Raw genomic sequence first — 25167 nt, 5'->3', positions numbered from 1 at the left:
ACAGGGTGGACAGGATCATAGCTGAGCCTCAGGGATTAGGGGAAAGAAAGGAGAAGATAGGAGACAAGCAAAGATCATGTGCATGCCACTCACACAAGCCCTGTGATAGTTTGACCAAGGGACTTAGACTCACTGTGAAGTTCATTAAATGCAACAAGTTCTCATAGAAGGGAATTGTGCAGAATCCCATAAGCATCCTAGGTCCTTAAAATGGGCAAAACACTGTGAGCCACCTTAGAGGAGTGTAGAGTTGTTCACACCATGTCCTGCTGGAGGTGGAGGGGCAGTGGGTTTCACCGAGCCTTTCACAGAGCACTGCAGAAGGCAGGTATACCCTACCTGACCAGGAAAAGCTTCGCTTCTGTCTGAAAAAATGAGTTAGCTGCTTAAAGAACACCCACAACCTGAAAACCACCTGCGCAGCACAAAGACTGTCAGAAAAGGATCCTGCAGACACGAATGTGAGTTGCAGTCCCACCATTAACCAGCTGTGAGCCCTCCACACTTCACATCCTCCCTTTGAGCCTCCGTTTTAATGTCTGGAAACCAGAGACAAAGACCCCCTCGCATGGCCACACTGAGAATCTAGTGAGGTAGAGTGTGTGAAAACACTTTGAAATTATTTCAAAGATATAGGTTTTAGGAACTGTAAAAAGTAATTTTTATAAAAGAAATTTTTCAATAAGGCCGGCTGTTTCCTGTTTCCTGTGTTTATATCAACAAAATCCGTGGCTGTGTCAGAGGAAACGCATTATTTAAAGAAGATACTTAGTGCTCAGCACAATTTCACAGACACCCCGAAAGCAGGCTAAATCAGGGGATCTTGCTGTCACTCTGAAAATTGACCTCTAGGGTTTCACACATACTACTAAACATGAAAAATGGATTAAAAATTCCAACTTCCAGCCCTGGCCAGGTGACTCAGTTGGTTGGAGCACTGTCCGATACACCAAAAACTGGGGGTTTGATTCCTGGCCAGGCCACATACCTAGGCCGCGATTTGATTCCTAGTCGGTATGCATATAGGAGGCAACCAGCTGATGTTTCTCTCACATTGATGTTTCTCTCTCTCTCTCCTTCCCCCTCTCTCTAAAATCAAAAACATATCCTCAGGTGAGGATTTTAAAAAATAATAATAATTTAAAAAAGAGAAAAATTCCAACTTCCATGTCCATGGCTTGAGAATGAGGGTGTAGACTGCAGCTCGTGTCAGGGTGGCTGACATGGGATCAGGGCTTGAGAACTGGAAGGGACTTCGAGATGATCAACTCCTGTGGCACAGACAAAAAAACTGAGAACTCAGGATGGGAGGTGACTTCATCCAAGATCACATTAGCAATTGTGGGAATCCACTATATGCCCAGCATTTTTCCACTGCAAGGAGTTTGACTAATGGCAGACTCCTAAAACCTAATTCCCATCGATTAAGAATCTGTGTAGAGCCCAGACTGGTATGGCTCAGCGGGCTGGGTGTCCTCCTACCAAGTTGAAGTTCAGTTCCCAGTCAGGGCACATATGTGGGTTGCAGGCTAGGTCCCCAATGGGGGTGTGCGACAGGCAACTGATGGATGTGGCTCTCACACATTGTTTCTCTCTGTCTCCTGTTCCCAACCTTCCCCTCTCTCCATAAGTAAATAAATAAAATCTTTAAAAAATGAAAAATAATAAACAATGAGAATAAATAAATAAATTCTTCCAAAAAAGTGAGAAAGTGTGTTGAGTTAGCTCAGCTTCCCCATAATCCACTTGGCCACAGCCTTCAGAAGGCATTTTGAGTGGCTGGTATTTCTACCATGGCCTGGGGGCAAGGCGAACCACATTCTGGTTGGCCCAGGACAGTCTCTATTTACGCCTGTTGTCCCAGCATAATTATTCATAGTGCTCCCTTGCCTCTCACAAGTGTCTGGATTTGGGTGGGAAATTATAAAGCGCTCTTTGTGCTTTTCTGGGAGGAACTGGGAGACCTCGGATGGAACTGCTCCCCGAGAGCTTGGTGTGATCATTTGGAACCAAGATAGATATGATAATTGTCTTCAAATATTTACAGGTTTACTCTGTGTTAATAAAATCACACCATCCTGTGGCTACAAGGATTAGAACATGAACTACCAAATGGAAACCACAGGAGTGGAGTTCTTCGTCAGTATAAAGAAGCATACTCTAAATCGTGTCTGGAGCCAGCCTGCCTGGGTTCAAATCCTGCTTCTGCCATTTACTGACTCTGTGACCTTAAGCTGGCTACCTACCTAAACTTTTTGTGCTTCAGTTTCTTCACTGGTAAAATAAAAGTAATAAAAAGAGATCCAGGTACATAGGAAGTGCTCCATAAACATTTGTTCCAACTGTTATTACTATTGTTTGGCAGAGAGTGGATATTCCCAGAGCACAGGTTCTCCCATGTGGATTAGAAAAGGACTGTGGGACTTGTCCTGAGAGGAGACAGTCAGCTCTTGCTTAGCTGAGGTTGGAGATGCCCTCCCAGCTTGGAGCACTTATCTGGCCTGCTCACTGCTTGAGGCAGAGTGTGACTGCAGGGGCATCCGGGCCCGATGAGGGCTGCACTCTGGGCTGAGCAATCTGGAAAAGAACCTCATTTAGGACCCCAGGAAGGCTGGGGCAAACAAAACAAAAACAGCAGGCTGTGTCACAGTAGAATATAGCGATTTGGAGTATGAGGCTGTCAGACTCCTGGCTCAACCACGTTCCAGTTGGAGGCGCTGCACAAGTTACTTAACCTCTCTGTACCTCAGTCCCCTACACTGTGAAAGACAGAGAACAATGGTGCCAATCTCACGGAGGAGTCAGTGTGCAGAGCGAGTGCCCGATGAACGGCGTTACTGTGATGACAGCACGGATCACCGCAGCTTACAGCCAGAGAGCACTGCAACGGAGGTGGGAACTGCAGTCGGGAGGGCGAGGAGCCTGTCCAAAGCTCACAACCCAGTAAGCACCTCCTCCCTTCTCTGTCTAGTGCTGCAGTTGGGCTCAGGGCAGATGGATTCACCCATCCTTTGAACCCCTGGGCCTGGCTGCCGAAGTGACGGACCTAAACTTGGGCAATCAGAATGGGAGGGTGGTCAGGGTGTGGCAGGGCAGGCAGAGCTGGGGTAACTTGATGGGACAAGCAGGTGTGAGTTAGGGTTGAGGCCATGAGCTCAGAGCCAGGCAGAGGTGGGATGGAAGCAAGAGTGACTTGATTAACACTCACGTCGGATGATGTGCACTGACTGAAACCCTATTAAATGTTAAAGTCCTTACAGGGCCCTGGGCCCTGGCCTAGATTTCTGACTGTTTTTCACCCTTTTCCTCACAGCCACACTCTCCCTCTTTCTTTTCCCGGATTTGTCCAGATTATTCTCACCTCCGGGCCTTCGCATTTGATAATCCCTTTGACTGATAGGAGCTGCTCCCCAGACAGTCCTCTTTGGCTCCTTGTCATTTATACCTCGACTCTCATAAGCTTTCCTTCACAGCTGTATCTCAAGTAGTATCCCCATCATCCTGTCAGCCTTTTCCTTGGCCCTTATCACTATTAATCATCTAAGTAATTAATCTAAGTATTAAGTAAGTATGAATTAATTTGCCTAAGTAGTTATTCATTTGCTTGTTTACTATCACTTTCTTCCTTTTAGAACACAAGCAACTCTCAATAGTGAGAACTTAAGTGTTTGCTGAGTGAACAGATGAAGCAAGAGGAGGCTGCACAGGGGTGAGGAAGTTTGGTGGTAACGGCCTTAGAGATTGGTCCAGGGTGGACCAATCAGGAGGGTCCACCCTGATTGGTCAGTTGGAGCCGGGTGTCTGGCATCTGGGTGGGTGTGGCTGCAGCTGCGTTAGAGACCAGAGGCAGGGTATGCTGCCTGCCCAGGAGAGGGTGGAGAGGCCCTGGAGGGAGAACAGATGGAGTGAATGGTCTTCATCTTTTTAGCAGAGCAGGGAGCTGCCTGGCCCTGGCTGGCACAGAGCACCTTACAGGGCCCCAAGTTAATGCCGTAGATACCCACGGCAGGAACAGGCCCGAGTTCAGTGACCCTTCTCTGGGGTTGCTATTTCAGACTGTTCACACCTAGCAGATAGGAAGTGGGTTGGTGGAACTTTCTTTGACAAACATTGAAGAGAATCTAACACAGAGTTCCATGGAGATGGGACTTAACATAAACATTCCTGATTATGGTTCTATACGGGAGCAACGTTGAGCTGCTTTAAAATAGGCCAGAAACCATAGGAGGAAAATCCATTCGTGGAATCACAGCCATACTCACAGCCAAGTGGCGCTCATCCGAGTGTTCTGAAGTAGGGTGACCACACATGTGAGGTTCCGCCAAGTGTTTCTATCTTTACATCTTTTGATTTCTAGCCCTCAACAGCAGCAACCCCAGATGAAGCAAACCAGCATGGTAAACATATTCTCTCTGAAGGGAGTCAAAGGGCCTTTTTGACCAAAGCGTCTGCACTGGAGACCCAGCTACAAAACAAAAAAAAGAACGTGGTTCCGGCTAAAAAGTCTTTGGGCATGCATCAGCCTCCTGTCTGGATTTTGACAGATATTTTTCTGGAAAGTATTGGAAAGGGATACACTGAATCCATGAGAACACTGATGAAACAGTTTTAATAAGCATTGGTAAACGTGTATAGATCCCTAACTGCTCAGATTCCATTTCTAGGAAGAATACCTGTGCTTTACAAATTAATTTTTAAATTTTAATGTCAGTGGGGGATTAGGCAGTGGAGAAGTTAGAGACTGGCTGAAAGGGGAACAACTAACAGTTCCCTATAAACACACCCTTGTCAGTAACCTCCTTCTCCCAGAACTGAGGTCAGGAGAGAGGAGAGGGATGGAGGAAACAGGTCCCAGGACCAGTAATGGGAACCAAGGCCACGATGAGGCTTTGTGAATGAGGTTGTGCTCTAGAAAAAGTCATTCCCCTGACCTGAATTTTGGAGTAAATGTCTCCAGTTCACAAGACTTACGGCTCACTGCTACCCAAACCCCCAGGAGTTCAGAAGAGGAACAGGAGTAAAGGGTTACCTCGGCAGAGAAGGAACTAATAAAACATTTTCCCCTTCAAAGCACTCGGCTAATGTTTCCCAATCCAACGTTCAACTAGAGGCAACCATTAATAGTCTCATTTTAACAGACCAGAGAGAAAGATTACAATAAATGTGGGAATAAAACTCAGGAATTCAGGTTCCTCCCCAGCCCCACCCTTAATGCTTCCAGGGGAGAAAGGCAGAGTGGCCTTTGGCCTCAGCAGAGACGTAGTGAGCTCAACACACATAAGTTTTGCTCTGATCAGGATCCTACCTGTGAACCCCCCTAACCCACTGGCTCGCCCCTGAGACAGAGTGGAAAAGCACACTGCACGGGGGGATTCCAGATCTGGAAGTGCACAGCGGTAGGAAAATGCATGCAGTTTTTTGTCTTTTTCCACTTTCCACCACTGAGCTCCTCTGTTCGGTTGAGCTCAGCAGCACAAGTGCCTTGGATAATCCAGAAATTGCTTCCATATGTGGGCACAGGAAAGAATGTGCTCACTGGCTGCCTGAGAGAGACGCTCTGGGCAGCCTCGCTTTCCTGAAAAATGTTTCTGAGGCTGAAAAGAGAGCCACGGGGTGTCTGAGCCGAGGGAGATCAGAGGGAACATCTCCGATCCCCCCAATTTATAGATGAGGAAACTGAGGCCCAAGGTCACACAGTGACAGAGCTGCAGCTGGACCTGGGGCTCCCTGCCTGCTTTTCTTATTTTAAATGCTTTTTGGCACTTACACTTGGTCTTATCCAATAGTGTCCTTTATCTTAAGTAGATGTAAACAACTAAGCAAATGATTGAACACAGACAGGATCAGCTGGGTGGGCCCGCCATCCACATAGCCGAGGTCCCCATGCCCATGTCCAGGCCTCAGAGCCAAAGGGCTACCTGTTCTTTGTGGATGGAATCCAGGGGACCTTTTGAAGAGTGTAAATTATCCTCTGTAGCTATTTTCTTTGGGGTTGAACAAATGTCTAAAATGCACAGCAATCATCTTGAGGTTAAATGTGTCCACTTTCAGGTGTGACTCCTTAGTACAAGTCTTGAAGTGACGTGACCTTCTTTGGAAAACCATCCTATTCATCTCAAGTTACACAGTCTTTCCCTCTTCTTTTTGCAAACGCCTACTCTCCCTCCCAATCCACCTCTCCCCCACCCGGGCCCCAGCCCCAAAACTGCTTGAAAGGACCTGTAGCTACGTTAGTTTAGCAGTAGGACAGCAAGTTGGGGTCTGGACCGACAGGCCTCAGGGCCAGACTCACACAGGAAACCTGGCTCGGGGCCACAGTGGGGCCACTTTCACTTCACTCCGGGACCCACGCCAGGTCCCCACGGCCCCAGACCACTTCTCAGCCTCAATGTCCTGTTAGTGCAGACTTGGCCCAGAACTTGAAACAAAGGCTCCATTAGGATCCAACAGAGAGTGGTCTGCAAGCATCCTCCTCCCTGGAGCAATCTCCTAACCCAAAACTTGAATCACATCATCTTGAACTGCCTGACCCAGGAGGGTAAGCTGAGCGCAGTGTCAGAAGCGCAGTGGAGGAAAGGCAGAACGCATGCTCGTGTTCCCTGCTGGGCCAGGGCCAGCTCACCCCACACCACTTGGACTTCTCGTCTCCAAGCAAAGTGCTGGAGCAACGTGTCCCAAGGTGACTTACGGGTCAAACCCGACAAAACTCAACTTTCTAAAGGCTTGCTTTGCAGAGGACCTGAAACCCAGATGGATTTGGCAATTCTGTTACATAATCTGAACTTTGGGGAGTCTTTCTTATCTGTTTTGTCCCTTTTTATGCTACATGATAAATCAGGTGTGTTAAAGTGCTCTTCATAAAGTGTTTTCATTAGGATTCTACTAGTCTAGTTGTATTACTCAGATAACATGGTCTTTCAGTAAGTGTTTATTGAATATTAATTGTATATGAGACAGAGAAGCAGGGATGCAACACTGAACATAACCCTGTAACACGGTGCCTCCTTCCAGGGATCTCGGAGAACCTCGGGTTCTCTGTCATCTGTTTATGTTTCCATTTCACTTGAGCCTGTGCTGGATGGACTCACTGCACCTCAGTTGACTGTGAGAACCCTTGCACCATGAGCAGGGCCTGTGTCTCATTCCTGCCTGGACAGTGCATCACGGACACTCACTCAAAACGTTTTCTGTATGAGCAGGACTGAACTCAGCCCCCGAATCCTCCATCAGCCATGACCTCTTTTCCCCTCCCTGGTCCTCCCCTCGGTCCTCCATCACCACTCCACTGACTCTAAGTGATTGGACGAGTGAAGAAAACCTCTTCTAGGACCATGACCCTGTGTGACTGGATCTCCTTCTGCAGACTGGTTTCTTCATGCCCGACTTGTTTCTTAGCTAAAAAATTTTGTTTAATTTTTTTCTGTATAATGGCTCTAGTAGTGCTTACTTGTCTTAACTTCACTCGAAACAACTTTCCTAGATTGTATTGTGACAGGTGCCACATCAACATGCATTTAAAAAAAAAAACTTATCAAAACTGGTGAATTTTTGTGCAGCCATTTTAATATTGAAGATGGAAGAATATATGTAACATTTTTGGTATACTATGCTTTATTTTTTTCAAGAAAAGTAAACACAACTGAAATGCAAGAAAATAATTTATGCAGTGTACGGAGAAGGTGCTGTGACTGAGGGAACATGTCAAAAGTAGTTTGCAAAGTTTCTTGGTGCTACTGGCATTTTGGCCAAATAATTCTTTGCTGTGGGGCCGTCTTATGCATTGGAAGATGTTTAGCAGCACCTCTGGCCTCTACCCACTAGACATCAATACAGGGAGATAGCCCACATACTCAAAATATCCAAATCAATAAAGTTATTGGCAACTATCTCCTTTTAAAAATATATATATAATAAAAAACGTATTGCGTTTGATAAAAATGGGAATTGCTTTATAAAACTATTGTCTATTTTCTATCTACCTGTACTGGATCTCAATGAAAAGTATATTTCTGTGGGTCATGGTCAAAGTCAAAAAAGTTTCTAAAACGTTGGTTTAGACAATGCTTCTTTATATGGTGCACTGACTGTTCACAGAGATTCCTTTTCAAATACTGCCCAGATGCCGTTTCCCCTTCACATCTGTCATTCAAGTGTAGAAAAAGGACTACTCTGAGCATGCTTATTTTTGTTGTTGTTTTAACTCTAAACAACTTGCAGCCTCTTAAATTTAAATTTTCTCTTAAAAATATTTTGGCTCGGGAAAGGACTGAGGGGACCCATCCCCAACCCTCTGTTTCCAGAGACCCCAGAACCCACACTGGCGGTGCGGGTCTGAGTTTAGTCGTGCAGTTCTTCGGCCTTGGGTCCTTCCGATGTACCTCAAGGGGAGAAAAGGAGGAACTCACTGTGCTGACTTACGCAATAGGGTTAGTTACAGCACACCCTGCCCTCTGGTTCCTCCAAGGAAGTAGGTCATTACTGGTTTCATGAGAGTTCATAACTTTACACTGCAGTTGAGACTGTAAGTTCAGGAGAAGGTGGCACCCACTAGCACCAGCCTGGAGCCTGACCACAGCAGGAGGCCCCCTACTCCTGACCACTCAGAGGGAACACCAAAGTCACTTTCTGTATCACCCAGGCTTAAGGAGGGGGAGGGGCAGCAACAGGACAGAAGCCTGCATGCTCCAAGGAGGCATCAGGGGAGGCTGGCTGACACTAGAACCTCACTCTCAAAGACAGGAGGTGTCCCCCAAACTGCCATTCTAGTCATGCCCAGGCAGGGAGACCACAGGCTTGGGAATCAGAAACTTTGACATTTGAATCCTAGCACTGCCTGTGGCTCTTTGCTTAATTCTGAGAGGGTTATGTGTCACACGAGAACAAGAGTTCCTCTTGCCCTCTGACCAAGAACAGTGACTGTGGATTTGAGGTTGGAAAGGCCCTGTGGGCTCAGTGAACAGCCCACCTCCCAGAAAATCTTCCCAGGTCAGATCGGCCTTAAGAACCAAGTCAGTTTTGTTCTACCTTCTGCTATCCTGTGAACTTGTTGATTGTCTGTCCCTGGGCTTGAAACGACAGCCAGATAAACTGCCAGGGGAGAAGTCACATGGGGGCTGACAGTACTGTGGGGCCTGAAGGATGGGAAGGAATAGAGCACCCTACCACCTTGGTGGCCCACAAGGCAGGGTGCTGTGGGGGACTTCTAGTCCAGGTCCCTGCAGGGGTTGCGGGCGATGGCCCTCAGGTTCCTCCTCTGCCCTTGCAGTGTCAAGGCCCCTCAAATGCCATGTGTGGAATCACACAGGACCAAGGTGAAACCAGCCCTAGCCAGTACATGACAGCCCCCTCTGAGCCCACCTGGCGGCAGCGTAGCCCAGAGGTGGGGAAAACGGCTCTGGATGCTCTTCCCGCCCTCGGTTCCTGTCTTTATCTGATAAAAAGTTGACTTCTTTTCCATTCGTGTTTGTGGGGATTCCGGTTCACTGTTCTGCAGGTATAAGGTACCTGCAGTGGCCTTGTCAGCAGGAGTGTCTGCACTGACCCCAGATGAGTCCGGTGTTGACCCCAGACACTGGCAACCCTGTTGGGCTGCGGTGAGGAGGAGCCCCCTGGGGGGGGGGGTCTCTACAGGCTGCCTGGGCCTCTCCCAGGAGGACCTTAGCCTCCCTCCACCCAGCAGTCCAGCAGGAGCCCTGCAGCTTGCAGGCATCTCGAACGCCAACATGGCCAGAGCCTGGCTGAGGCCTGGCTGCCTGACAATGGCTCTAAGCAGCAAGGTTTTGAGAAACATTTTTCTTTACAGAAATGAAGCAGCCATTTCCCTCTTCTCCCTCACCCCCCTCAATGAACTCTGCTATAAACTGAGTTAGTTTGATTCCTTCACCTCCAAAACAAATGACTTAAGCAGAGAGCACCAGGGACAGGTGTCTGCTGTCCTACTCAGGTGTGTTGAGAAAGCAGAGGCCCAGCGCTGCGAACTCCATGGGGACAAGTGCCGTGAACACTGCCTGGCCTTGTCCTCTCCTGGGCTTCCTGTGTGCCGTCCGGGAAGGAGGTGTCCAGCTGCATCTCTCGAATCTTTAAGGCAAAGTTAACCTGGTCCTGTCCAGTAAGGAAACAGACCATTCTATGCTTTGCCTGTAAATTTTCTTTTTATCCTCACCCAAGGATACACTTATTGATTTTTAGAGAGAAAGGAAGAGGGAGAGAGAGAGTTAGAGAAAACGGCAATGTGAGAAACATCGATCCATTGCCTCCCTTATGTACCCCGACAGGGAATTGAACCTGCAACCTTTTGGTGTATGGGCCGACACTCCAAGCAGGTGAGCCACCTGGCTAGGGCTTCACCCATAATTTAATAATAAAAGCATTCACAGAATAATTTACGCCATCTCAAGCAAGGGAAAGAGAACTGAACTGGAACTCAGCAGGCCTGGGCTCTCGTCTCAACTCTGTAACCAAATCAGTTGGCCTTGGGAAGGTCATCTAACTTCTCTGCAATTCTGTGTCTTTGCCTGTGAAATTATCTCCATTTTCGTTTTGCTTCCCAACTCTTACATTCTAGGATTTTATGAAAAGTTCTACATCTTAACATTGAGTTTATAGTCTTTCCCCACTGGCTAAACATAACTGATTCATTTACTCTTGAGAACATAATGTGATCCTAGTCACTGACACCTGTCTTAACCAAGTAGCATTTGTGACACTGTAGGAAACTTCTTTCCCTCATTAGAGACCACGGACGTCTCAGTCATTTATAAGATACGTGTGTGAGGGTGTCAGGAGCTAAAGCGGGTGATTCAGATACAAAGAGCAGGCCCTTTTGCCGATGGATCAGCTGGTTGATTACTTCCAGCTGTCCTTTTTGCAGTGGGTTGGTGCCCTCAACCCAGAATCACGCAAGAAAAACAGAGGAATAGAAAGCCTAGGTTACTTCCCAGAACACTGAACCAGTGGTCAGTTAGCTGCTTGAAAACAGTTGGGGCCACCTAGGTTCTTTACAATTGGATGTCCCTTACTAGAAAAAAAAGCAGGGGGGCATCAGGGTTCAGAGTGAGCTCTGAAGCCATCTGACCTGGACTGAATCTCGACTGGGTCAAGTCAGCTGTGTGAACTTGGGCAAGATGACTAACTGAATTCTTCATCTTTAAAATGAAGATAACAGAGCCAGCCTCATAGAGCTGCTATACAGATTCGGCGATTTAATATAGAGTATTTAGAAGATGGCCTGGTACACAGTAAGCAGTATCTATGCTCAATGATATTATTATTACTTGCCCCAAAATGGTCTGTGGCAACCTGAAGAAAAATATTCCTGATGTCTCTGTGTAAGCATGAGAAGAGCAAGCATCTTCTTACTTGTTTCCTGTGAGTTCTTTCTAAAGGACAGACCACAGCTTAATCCAGCTCACCGAGTTTCCTTGCACTTCCAGGGACCCTGTCCAGCAACTTCATTAGGCCGGGGAGCTTCTTACCCCTACAAAGGAACCTTAGGAACCTTGTCCCTTCACCCCTTGCCTCCCCATCCCACTGTGGGGCTTCCCCCTGTAGCTCAAAACCACCAGATTCTTTTCCCTGCTGTCATTGCTGACCTCTGCACTCTTTCCATCACTAGGAACCTCCTTCCTTTCCCCCTCCCCTTCCACGTTGCTGGGGCCAGAGCTGAAGGGAGGCATAGGCAAAGCTCCTGCTAGACTTCCATCTTCTTTGGGACATCTGGGTTGGAACTCAGAAAGCATTTTCTCCTTTTCTACAAATACTGGTGGGACTCTCTTGAGCACTGGTCCTAAGGTTCAGCTTCCCATGCAGACAAGTTCGTCTAACTTCTCTGTAAAGCAGGAAGTCCACAGGGGCACCACTGACCAGCGTGTTGGCCCACGATGTTTCTGCGCACAACTGGAGGCTCTGTAACATTAGCACCAATCTCGAGAAGCAAGAGCAATGCAGTTTCTTGGATGCCATCCAAACGGTCTGCCTCTGAGCCAAAACAGCAACGTATTGTTCCTCAGACCAGGAGTGAGAAATACAACCAAGAGCCTCAACTAGTAACAGCCACAAGCACCAATCAACAGTCATGGTAGAACTCCCAACGGAAAGCCCCACTGGTACTTTCATCCACTCGTGGGGATCATCACCATCATAGTGAGCACCCTACAGAGCATGCGCCTACATATGGTGTTTTGTCTGAGGCTGTATGCAGAGCACCGTAGAGAGCAATGACCTCTGCCTTCTAAGAAACTGCAAAGGCTGATGAATATAAACCTACAGCAATACATGCATTTCTAATGGAGCTCGGAACTGGTTACATCTGAAGTGTTCTTTAAAAAGAGTTAGCCCGTGATGTATGGGTGCACGCGTGTGCACATGTGCTCCTATGTGTGGCAGACAGTGAGGACAGGAGGCTTCAAGTCATGACCATGTACGCACTGATAGAGAACAAGGTGACTACGATGTGTGTGTGCACAGAGTGAAGCAGTATGATTTTCACTGCATGTGAATAAGAGCTGCAGACAGACCTGGACTCAGCTGGCTCCTACCCCACTCCCACAGATAACATCACCAAGAAATTCTCAGGGTAAGAGTTCATGTTCTTTTCCAGCAAGTATAGAGTGAGATTCAAAGACAAATGAAGAACTCGATGAGTTCGCTGAAGTGTAATTTCATATTTATATATTACACATAGCACACATATACTATGTTAGCTAACTGAGAAATGTGATAGACATACTTCTCTACCTTATTTACCAAATATTTAGTAAAAAAAAGGCAGAAGTAACATTTCAGGCTCATTAAATTTCTGACTGGTAAGTTAAAATGTTAACTGTTGCCCTGGCCAGGTGGATCAGTTGGTTAAAGCATCCTCACATAAACCAAAGAAGGTTGCAGGTTCAATCCCCAGTCAGGGCACAGACTTAGGTTGTGGGTTTGATCCCTGGTCGGGACATCTAAGGGAGGCAACCAATTGGTATTTCTCACATTGATGTTTCTCTCTCTTTCTTTCTCCCCCCTTCCTCTCGCTCTCAAATCAATAAACATATCCTCGGGTGCGGATTTTAAATAAATAAATAAAATGTTCACAGTTACACTGTCTACATCGGAGATGTTAAGTCGGTCCCACCACTGGCATTGCTAGCCTCAATCTCCTCCCCATTCTTACAGATTGCTCTATTTTTTCATACTGCTTATTGTTGTCAAGGTCACATGACCACTAGGCAACAAAGCTGGGCTTAGAATCCAAGTGTTGAACTCCCAGGCCACCATTCTTTCCACTTTACCTTTACCACTCACTTTGCCTTCAGCAGATTCAGTGCAAAAGGAATGAAGTAAATGAGCTGGATGATGTCAGGTCTCAACTGGAAGTGACTTAATTTTCCAAAGTCTGCACTATCTGTACATCCAAAACCAGGGGCAGAGTAAAAGTGAAGGTAGGGCGGAGAGATCGCATCCACTCGGGCATCAGCAGATGGGGCCCCAAGAAGATGTGTTTGGAAATTCCAATGCCAAACCTATGGAATGTAGCAAGAGGAGAGCTGCCAGTTCCCCTTGGCAGCCTTTCCCTCACTCTGCCACTCACGGGATAAACCTAATGCAGCAGCTCCCTACCAAGGTTAGCTCCACAGCAGGCCAACCAGACACCTGGAGCCCAGTCCAGCCTTAGGACCCTGGCCAGTGGAATTCTGGTTTTGAGAGTGACCTGTGTTTTTAAGTGTTAGAAGTTCACGGTTCCTCAAGACTGCGTCACACATGGAGAATCAGGGTCTAAAGATGTTTCTGTTCGCATCAGACCTCATGCCTTACTGTACTGAGGTCTCCATTAAGATGGACTGTAAGAACCACATGAACAGGGTGGCATTCTGCGAACTCACTTCACTCTGGTGGACCTCTGGGTTTTGCCCAAGAACACACATTCTGAGGAATTCCTCTTGGTATGTTATGTTAGGACTTCAGCCTCAGTCTCGCTTGGGAACTTGTGTCTTCCCCCTGATTTAGCATGGCTCCCTCTAGTCAGACACGTCAGTTTGTCTGTCTTGCCTGTGACATTTTCCCAGCATGGGGACCTTGGCTTTTTCAGCCCATGAAGTTTGGCAGAATGCACAAACTGATCTTCCAGGGGACACTGACCCGACAATTCAGCCGCATCAGGAGACCCAGCCCTCCTGGATATAAGAGGATACAATTCTCCTGTGTTCTTTTTTGAACAGAATGTCTCTTTATGAAGCTTTTTAGCTTTTAAAACACTAACATTAAAAATCGGGTTACGGTTTATTGTGGCAGATATCAAGGACTCACACGGGCCCTGAGTTTTCGGTTCCAACCTCTGCTGCCCAGACAGGATCTCTCTGCCATCTGGGTCAGGTTAGTTACAATGCACTGTTATTATTCGGAGCTACACAATGTTGGCCCGAACCTACCCAAACACAAGAAATTTTGCTGATTGATTTAGTTATTCTCTTCATATAAATGAATCCAGTTGTACAGCTGTTTCTGATTAGTCAATGTACTGCTGGAGTTATATACAAATAATTTTATAATGAACTCAGCAACTACAAGGACAGGAGAAACGGAATCTAGTCTCACCTCCCAGAAAAACAAGCAGAAGTAACAAGGGCAGGGGCTTCCAACGATGTTCCAGGTCTGCTGTGATTCACTTTTTCCTCTTGATGTAATTCAGCATAACTTACAAATAATGCTCTCAAAGAATCTTTGTCTTCAGACTTTTGGGTTCGAGATGGACACCCAGCTAGCTTTGCAAGCTTAAAACTCCTTTAAAATTTCCCATCTTTGTATGTAATAAGTTTCTGTTTTTCCCATTAAAACATTTATATTCCCTGAGACCATTCTTAAATAATATACTTTTAGAAGAAAAAATAGGATTGAAAGGTCTATATTTACTTTATAATAAATAGAAATCAAGTATTTTTGCTTTATCTCAGTACAGAAGATTAAGGCCATTGAGCTTAGGTTCAAGGTTTTCTCCTCCAGTTCTATAAGCCCACTGGAAAATGAAGGAAAAGACAGGGCATGAATAATTCAGATCTAAAAAGGTAAAGATAGTGACAAGTGCTCCCTAAAAAAAAAATTGAAATAAAACAGGAAAAGGAGATTTAAAAGATTATACTTCTAAAATGAATTACGCTGCCAAGAATGTGGGCAAACAGATATTTTCAAATCATGTTAGTTGAACTAAGAGTTACTACAACTTTTGGAAAGTAATACCACTTCAGGGACTCTGACAGACAGAAATGAAAAGCCTTTGTGTGGTACTGTGGTCAAACTCCCACACAAGGATGTTCAGAGAACTGTGGAAGTAGCACAAAACTTGAAACAATCTGGTTAATTAAGCAGCCATGATATAAATTAGCTTTTTTAATTTGGAGAGGATGTTTATAATGTTTTGTTATATTTTTAAAATCTCATAGATATCAAAACATATCTGCACCCTGATGTTTATTGTAGCGTTGTTTACAATCGCCAAGACAGGGAAACAACCCAAGTGTCCACCAACAGACGAACGGATAAAGATGAGGTATATATACACAATGAAATATTATTCAGCTCAGAGAAAAAAGGAAATCCTGTCATTTGTAACAACATGGATGAATCTTGAGAGCCTTAAGCTAAGTGAAATAAATGAGACAGAAAAACACAAACACTGTATGATCTCACAGATGGAATGTAAAACGGCTCAACTCACAAAAACAGAAAGGAGAATCGTGGTTGTGGGGGTGTGGGAGTGTGTGTGCGGGGATGTGTGTGCTGGGGCGTGTGCTGGGGGGGTGTGCTGGCGGGGGTGGGGAAATTGGAGAGATATACAGGTCAAAGGGTACAAACTTGCATTTAGAATATGAGTAAGTTCTAGAGATCTGATGCATAGCATTGTGATTACAGTTAAAAACACTGTATTACATAGTTGAAAGTTGCTAAGAGACTATGTTTTAAGTGTTCTCACCACAAAAAATATAATTATATGACATAAAAGGTGCTAGCTTATGCTATGGTTGTGATACTACTGCAAATAGAAGCATACAAAATCAATACACTGTACACCTGAAACTTACACGATGTTATGTCAATTATGCCTCAATAAAATAATCTTGTAGTCTGATATGTAGAATGTTTCTATTTTTCATGGAAAAAACTATGTATGTGCATATATATTTGTGTGTATATATATAAAAAGTTGAGGAAGTAGCCTGATAATGTTGATTACCTCAAGGAGCTAGAATTTGAGAAAGATGGAAGAAAAATTATGAACTTTTCTTTATATTCTTCTTTTTTTTGGTCTTATATCAAGCTTATATTACTTCTGTTATCTGAACAAAATAAACACTACAATTTAATTTTTTTAAAGAGTTACATTGTCAGCAAAAACAAGGAAGCAAAAAGGTGTAATCCCCTGGCTTGGTGTAACAAAGGCCTCTTCCTAACTCTGAGGGACATGTTCCTTCATCACCACAGACTGGAGATGATATGCACAAAAATTCTGTGTGGAAAGGAGTTTTATAGTTAAAATAATACCATAATAACCCCTGCCTAGTCCTTTAACCAATCAAATTTTTTTCTTTTACTTCTCATCATAAAGGGAAAAAAGAGTGGGAGGGAGAATTATCATGTTTAATTAATAAGGTTCTAGCTCCAACATCTTGTAAAATATCACTCAAGTAACCCCGAATTTTCCTTTTCTTTTTTCTTCATTTTCCCTCTATCCAGCTTATGCCCAACAACAAACATAGTCGTGTGGCTCCACACCAATTTAACAACAATCTCGTTTTTTAATTTGTCTCAAACAAAATATGAGGCTGTTTTATTTTTTTTAAGATTTTTTAAAATTTATTTTTCTTAGAGGGGAAGGGAAGGAGAGAGAGAGAGAGAGAGAGAAATATCAATGTATGGTTGCCTCTCATTCGTCCCCTGCCAGGAACCGGGAACTGGCCTGAAACCCAGGCATGTGCCTTGACTGGGAATCGAACTGAGATCGTGTGGTTCGCAGGCCCGCGCTCAATCCACTGAGCTACACCAGCCAGGGCGAGGCTGTTTTAAAAAACAATACTAAAATACTAGGGAAAAGAACAGTGTGGAATTTTACCCACAAACCCTGAGATCATTTAAACTGACGCTTTGGCTTATTTCTTAAACCATACATGGCAATCAAATTCTGGCTCAAATAGGTAAAAATAGGCACTGCTAAAGTAAATTGCTTTACTACTTTTTAAGACGTTTTGAAAGGGCTTCAACTACACTGCCTTTTTCTAGACCCTCAAAAGTCGAACTAAGAACTTCAGCACCATGTGAAAACTTGTCTCGGTGTTCCCTAACTTGCTTTCTGGGACCTGGGACAAAAGAGTGGATTCCCGGTCTTCCAGTCTCCCTCCCCTCTGGCCCCTCCCACTCCATCAACTCTCCGTGCATCACCGTGGTCCTTCCCGGAAGTCCCTCCCCCAGCACTCACACGTGCGGCCTACTGGACTCGGGCCTGGTAACCGCCCCTTTTCCCCTTTTGTATTTCAGGCAGATCTGACTGTTTCTGTTTTTAAATACCCATCCCCATAACACAAGACTATTGTGGTTAAGACACTGATCTCACTGTTTACATTTTCAGAAAAAAACAGCTATAGTACATGTTTCCTCGAGATCTCCAAGGCCTGAAGGCTCTCTACTTTCAGATTCTCTTCTGCTGCAGATGGGGGCAGGGGAAGTTTCAGGGTTCCCTAAGTTACTATTTGACAATACGATCAACATTTCAGCATCGCATCACTCTAAAAGGCGGCCAGATTTCTCTCTTGGTCCCTTCCAGGCCTCAATTCTTCAGTCTATAGGTTATATCTTCTGTGTATGTCTACAGAAAAATGCCTGGGAGATTTCAGAAATGGCTTGAGGAGACACACAAGTGGTTGACAAGCACGAAATTCAACCAACTGCCCGTTTGGTCTGTGGATGCCAATGAAATGACTATCTTTATTCTCTCACTGAATTGGTTGGTTGTTAGACTTGACTCAATGGGTTGATTGTTTGGGCAGCATTAGCAAGAGCTAACAGGTAGGCTGGTGGTCACCAAATCGGCAGTGCGAACTTCAAAGGGTGACTGTAGACAACAACGCACCAGTCTTACACACCAATCCCTTCAGCAGAATGCTATACAGCTGTTAAGAATAGGGTAACAGTATGTCATTATGGGGTAAGGTATACACATTACACACATTTAAAGGAATCAAGTATTGTTTATGAGAGAAAAAGTGTATTTAAATAATGTAATATGTATTTAAATAATGTTGATAGATATTTAAATGAGTACATATAGTTTATATAAGAAAAGTAGAAAATATATAAAAATAAACTTTTTTTGAAGTTGTGAAGGACTCCACTGTCCCAGGAAACTATTTGGCTCTAAATTTTCTATTTTACTCACCATTCCTGTTCTCCTGCAGACACCTCTCACCTCATAGAACTAAGTATTCCCCCAATGCAAAGCAGTCTGTGGCAGTCTGGGAGGAAGCTAATGACCTTCAATTTTGCTTAAACTTCTTTCTCAGGTTGTGTATTGCCTCTTAGTAAAAAATAAATAAAAATAAAAATAAAAATAAAAAAAGAAGGATGGATTGGGACTCTCCATGAATGGGAGAGTCCCAACTCTCACTTATGGGGACATGAACCAGACACCAGATACAGGTACCAGACAGAAGTGTCACTTCTTAGGTTCTACATTACAGTAATAAGTCCCACCCTTGCCACAAGAACTCAACATGCTTTTCTTAATTATTAGGATTATTGTTACTGTTCAATTTGGAAGATATAAAAATAAACAGCACTTAAAGAAAATTATAGCTCTGGGTGGCTCAGTTGGTTACAACATCATCTCCTACACCAAAAAGGTTTCAGGTTCGATTCCCAGTCAGGGCACATACCTAGGCTGTGAGTTCAATTCCCAGTCAAGGTGCAGACAGGAGGCAACTGATCAAGGTTTCTCTTTCATATTGATGGTTTTTTCTCCCTCTTTTTCTCCCTTCCTCTCTCTAAAACAGGGCGGTCAAACTCACTTTCACTGGGGGCCACATCAGCCTCACAGTTGCCTTCCAAGGGCTGAAATAATTTTAGGATTATATAAATGTAACTACTCCTTAACTGTTAAAAAAGAGCTAGGCACTGCCACCGGGTAGAAGCAAGGTGCCAGAACAGATGAAACAAGGCGGAGGGCTGGATTTCGCCTTGTGTTTGCCACCTGTGCTCTAAAATCAATAATAATAATACAGCTAATTATATATGTGAATAAAAATAATGTCATACATTATACACCAATGATGGTGAAGGACTATTTTTAGGATGAAATCTGTTTCCTAGCATCTTCAGAAACCAGATACCCTTCTGCAAAACATTAAAATCCACTTTGCCTTTGTGAAAACTTCACTGATCTCGGATCTTACAACCAGAGTGGCGGTAGGAAACTGCCATTTGATCCACATTAATTGAGACCCTACTATACAAGAATCTACTGTTTTTGAAGAAATAGGAAGGTGATTTTTGTAAGTTATTGCTTTGAGAGAGTTTATAAACTAATGAAGGAGAAGAGACACACACATGGGATTCCAGTCCAGGACAGAGTGAATTCTGAGCCCCAGGTGACCTGCAAACAAGCAGCTGCGGGAATTCTCCAGGAGAGGCAGGAATCAGCTCATGCAAAAGAGGACATTTGGCTCTTCTTAAGAAGCATGTTTTTATAATGCAAACCATGTTGATTGAAGGTACCAAACTAGGGAAATGTGTAGGCAATTGTATCTCTTGTTTATTTTCGCTATATTCTCCTTTTATTTTTCTTCTCAACACGTGCTTGTGGCCAAGCTGAAGAATCTATAGGATGCAACATTAAGTGAAAGAAATGGCAGTGTTGGTAGAAGAAATGGCAAGCAAAGGCACACAGGGGAGTGAAAAGGAGCCCACTGCAGCAAGAGTGGTACGCAGACCACTGAAGGTGAGATGAGCGTTAAGTGAGGAATCGGACTGCCCCAGATCTGAATACAAGCTCTGTGACTACCTTGTGTGACTACAAGTGATCAATTAAATGACAAATAGTAAGTGGTAATGTTAAAGAAAAAAAAGGGAAGGAAAGGAAAAGAGAGTCTGGGGAAGGAAAGAAAAGGGAGCCTTTTTAAAGCTTGCCAGATCACAGAAAGGTTTAAAATTCCAATTCACTTAAATTAATATACCTAGGAAATAAAAGAGAATGAAAAAGAAAAAACTGGGTTACACTCGGGAGATGGCTTATTAGATGAGAAAAAATATATCCATAGTGAGCAATGCTAAAATATTAAATTTGTATAACATCATAGCAACATTCACTGAAGCTTCTAAACTAACGGAAATTGTAAGTAGTTGTGCGTCCTGCTTATTGTAGCTGTATTCTTCTTTTATTGAGTATTAGCAAAGTTAGTTTACAACTAATCCGAAGACTAATTGCGAGCATGCTCCCCTGGAATCACAGTCCCCTGACCCCTGGCCAAGAGACAGCACAAGCGCAGTGGGGTGTCCACCCCCTGGGCTCAGGTGCTATACCTGTGACCAAAGCACTCTGGCCTGGGGCACGCAGTCCTACTCCTGGTCACCCCATATTGATGATGGTCACTGCACGACCGCCACAGTGTGTTACCCTAGCACTCCCTGGTGCCAAAGGGCCAGGAAAGTAGCATGCCATTGGTTTCCAGCCCTGTATCTGCCCTGATAATCTCAGTAGAGTAGGCTCCACTGGGGAAGCAGATACCACAGGCTGGGAGCCCCCCAAACTGAGATTCTGTTCTGTGAGATTCCTCCTTCTCAGCTGTTAAGAGAAAACCTGAGGTGACTGGTATGGGAGTCTCAATAGACTACAGTCAGCTAAGGGATTGTTGAAAATGTTACTTTATATAAAAAGCAGTTCCTGTGTTTAGGCTCTTTGCATTTCCATATGAACAGAGGAATATCAACCACGTTTCACACAAACTAACACTGACCATGATAATAACCACCCACAAACACTGAACAGCAGCACTTCCTGGACAATTTGCTAAGTGACCCACATGTGTGACTTCACCCCACATTCAGAACAGGTAAGAGGTAGATTTTAAAGGTAAAGAAACAGAGGTCACAGAACTTGTAAATGATAGAGTTGGGAAGAAACAAGACCTTTCCGAATGCCTGTCCTAGGCTTCCACCTTGAGGGACCCCTGCCCAAGGCAGCACGTCAGTGTCACCTGGGGGCTTTGAAAACCTAGACTCCTGGGCTTCACACCAGCCTAACTGAATCAAACCTTTATAAGCTTCTAGTCATACCCATGGCTAAGGGCCAGCATACTTCATTCAACACTGGTTAAAGTGTGTTGGGCAGAATAGCATTACCCAATTAATTGAAGGTATTCTGGGGGCTTTGGTGAGCCTAGAGGTTTTATTATTCCAAAGTATACAAGAGCCAGGGTTAATTACTTTGACAAATGTTGGGCTGGGCAGTACAATGAGGCTGAGGGAGGAAGTGTGCACTTGTCACAGAGAGGTGGGGCCTGAACTGTTCCTCAATTGGAGCAGGGAAGGTGAAGCATGAAGCACAAGTGCCTATTAATCTTCCTCTGCCTGGCACGTAGTAGACACTTAATAAATACTTGTTAAATGGACCAACAAATGGGTAAAGGACTGACTTTCTCCAGCTGGAAGTAATTTCACTCTCCTCGAAATTCCCTGTTTGATCTGTACCGTTTTTTTTTTAACCTTATTTACTACATTCTGTCTTGCATTCCTGCTATTTAAAACCATGTCTCATTTCTGCCAGAAGGTAAGCATTCAGGGTCTGAGCTAGGTCTTCCCCTCTACCCCTAGCACAGAGCACAGCAGTCACCCCTAGCAGGGACCCTCAGTGCTGGGTGAGTATCTGGCTTGATTCCAACTGTGACTTGGTTCACGTATGTGGGTCCTGGCTATTCACAAGGAATAAACCCTCCAAACCTCCCAGCGCCACAGCACAATTGTGGATTGCTGGGACACAGTGGCAGAGACCTCTGCATGGAAATCACTAGAATTGGGTAGACCTCATTGAAGCGCAGACTCCAGGAAGACCACGGCTCTGAGAGACAGAATCCGAAATCTTGGGTGCTTAAAAGCAAAAGCGTTATATCGACAGATAAAAGGCACATTGGTTTTGTTCTTCTGATGTGCATTGTAGAAACCATAAATGTTCCTAAAATTACAACCTGAGATATCAAAGACAGTGACACAGAACCAGTTACGAACACCTCCCACGAAAGGGGGCTGGTCCGGCCCGGCTAGAGCACCTGAGACAGGGCACACAGGCTTCTCCTCACTGCCCGCACTCCACCACTTCAGCTCCTACCCCTCGCGTCTTGGTGCCACCCACTGCCTGGTGTTGGGTGCTCCCCAACACCTGGGGCTGCGCTGCTCTGGCCGTTTCACACCCCATTTCTCACTTGATCCTCACACCTGGTAATGAAGAATGAGCAAAGATTATCAACCCCATTTCTTTGAGGAGATAAATGAGGCTCAGGATGCACGATATAACTAAGGATACCAGAAGGTGGTACTCAGTAGGCCCTTTGTGAAATGAACAAATGAAAGAAGTACTCTCATTGTCTCCAAATGTCCCAGAATTTGATCATACCTTGCTGACAAAACGCTTTCCTCTTCATTACGAACACCTAAAACAGTTTATGTGCTTCTCAGGAAGCCAAAATGAAGGCAGGGGTTGGGTGGGTCCCAAGTAAAAAGATGACATCATTAAAATGTTTTAATAACATCTGCAGAGTCTAGTCTGCACACTTCCATTCAATGCTAATGAATGGGCTTCCCACAGGTGGCTGGGGATTTGGTCCCGGAGAAACTTAACCTTGTGGGGATGGCAGGTGGGTAAGGATACACAGCAAGAATAGAAGGCTGTGTTTTGAGCACTGTAAGGAGGAATTAAGATGAAAAATGCTGACATGGGGCTTCTTCATCTCAAGAAGTAAAAATGTGATTTATAAAAACTTAAATAGGAAATTTTCTGAAACTAATTTATCCATTATTAGAAAAACGTATTTTTTGAAACGGAAAAATACGCCAATGACTTAAAATGAAGCTACAGCACTGTTTGACATTGCCGTTGGAAACTGGCAACATAAAACCCACCCTGGGCAGGCTTCTGTCCAGGGGCTCCGAGGCGGCATCGCCTGGAGCCAGGGGTTACACGCGGTCAGCGATTTGGGACTGGCATCCAGTGACTACCCAGGGACAACAGTGACACACAATTTTCAGAAAAAAGGTACCGAGGCACCCAGTCACTGCTGACAACTTGAGAGGCTTCCGCGAGAACTGAGATAAGCCCAGGAGCCCGGCCCAGGAGGGAATATTCCTCCGGGATTACGCCGGCCCAGGTAGGGCTCTTCACACAGACACAACCTTTGTTAATCTCCAGTAGTTCAGCCTCACCAGCAGTTGAAGATCTGGCCACCGCCCCCCTGCCCCCCGCCCCGAGTGGGGCAGCTGGTTCCTCTTACACTTGCAACTTTTTTCTAACTTTTTTTTTTTTTGAGAGAGAGGAGGGAAGGAGGGAAGGAGGGAAGGAGGGAAGGAAGGAGGGAGGAGGGAGGGAGGGAGGGAGGAAGGGAGGAAGGAAGGAAGGAAGGAAGGAAGGAAGGAAGGAAGGAAGGAGTTAATACAATAGAAAAAAACAGGGAGAATGAAACTGAAGTGAAGCTGTGCGGACAGTTCAGAAGAGGCCACGGTTGGGGGAAAAGTGCTGACCGGGACTGAAAGCGCCTCTAAGGTCAACAGATACTTCTAACGCGCGTCTGCACGGACCACAGAGCGAGCATCAGTCTTGGGACACCCGCGGGAGGCTAGTTGGGGAAACCGAGTCGCGGGATGGGCATGATTCCCCGGCTAAAAAGGCGAGGCGGTTTCATTGCATGAACTGGCCCCGGGGAAGCCCGAAAGTCCCCACCCGGCCGAGCTGGGGGTGCAGATGCAGCCGGGCGCGTTTCCGCGAAGCTCCTGCCGCGATCAACTACGGCAGCGAACGGGTCGGAGCGCCCCGGACGGCCCCGGGGTCAACGGGGTCCAGGAATGCGCCCTGCCCGGCAGGCGCCCGCGTCCGGAGCTTCGCCCTCCGCGGCCGCTTCCCTCCCGGTCGGCGGAACGGGCGGGACGCGCAGGCCGCGGGGCCGGGAGCCGCGCCCCTCCCGAGGCCGAGCGCCCGCCGCCCGCGGCGGAGGCAGCTCGGGCAGCCCCGACAGCCCCGGCTGCACCGCCAGCCCCGCGCCCCCCGCCCCGGTGCCAAGCTGCGATTCCGAGCCCAGCCCCTCCCGGCGCCCAGGGCGAGGGTCTCCAGGGTCGCTGCCTGGAGACCCGGGAACCCAGCGGCGCCCGAGGCGGCGGTGCGTCTCTTACCGCGCAGCGACTCCAGGCGGCTCCAGGGCCCCGCGGCGCGCCAGGCATTTTTTTCTGGGAAACTTCTCCCCGGTCTGTGGGGCTGAGCCGCCCGGCAGGAAAAGCGCTCAGAGCCGGGAGGCTGCGACCATCCGGGAACTTCACGGAGATGTAAACCCTCCCCCCTCGGCTCCGGGTCCCCCCCCGCCCCCTGCGGCCCCGCCACATGTGGACGCGCCGCGAGGCCGCCGCTGGCCCTCGGCCCTCTGCTCAGGGCGCCGCGCCAGCCCAGCTCGGCTCGGAGGCGGAGCGCCCCGTAGCCCGGGGCGCCCCCCGCCCCCGAGGACCGTGGCGGGCGTGAGGTTAGAGGGTGGGGATGTATGTGAGGGGACACGGCGGCTTCGGCAGAGGAGAGAGGACCTAGAAGGGGTGTCCAACCAAGGACCCTTTCCTCCGAAGATCGCATCCTTTCCAGCTTCCCGCTGCTGGGCTCCCCCTTCTCCCAGCCGTAGGGAAAGCTTTTTGCTATCGCCTTCTCTTCTCAAAAGAAGAGAAGACGATGGTCCAGCCTTGAGTAACCTTAAATTCAGATTGACTTAAAAAACTGAATTTTAAAATGGAGTGGAACCCACTGTTAACTTAAACAATAAAAGATGAAAGTAAGAGGCAACAAACATTTATTGGCGATCCAAAAAGAGTAGCTATTTGGAAAGCACTGATTTGAGTAGAAACAAACCCAAATGGTGTTTCCATTGGGGGTGAAGGCAATGGGTTTTTATGAGAAAGGGAAGG

At 46.1% G+C, this 25167-nt stretch overlaps 1 protein-coding gene across 1 annotated transcript in view; it reads right to left on the bottom strand.

Moving 5' to 3' along the window:
• WIPF1 (WAS/WASL interacting protein family member 1) overlaps positions 1–24554 on the bottom strand; it is a 121286-nt gene extending 96732 nt beyond the window's left edge. Inside the window, exon 1 of the mRNA XM_037044420.1 lies at positions 24397–24554. The gene's annotated coding sequence lies outside the window, so the exon portion shown is untranslated. The remainder of the gene's footprint in view (positions 1–24396) is intronic.
• Positions 24555–25167: the final 613 nt, after the last annotated feature.

The sequence above is a fragment of the Sturnira hondurensis genome, unplaced genomic scaffold (genome assembly GCF_014824575.4).
Source record: "Sturnira hondurensis isolate 20B ecotype Veracruz unplaced genomic scaffold, ASM1482457v3 Scaffold0004136, whole genome shotgun sequence".
In the NCBI taxonomy this organism is placed as follows: Eukaryota; Metazoa; Chordata; class Mammalia; order Chiroptera; family Phyllostomidae; genus Sturnira; species Sturnira hondurensis.
This window is presented reverse-complemented; position numbering and strand designations above follow the sequence as displayed.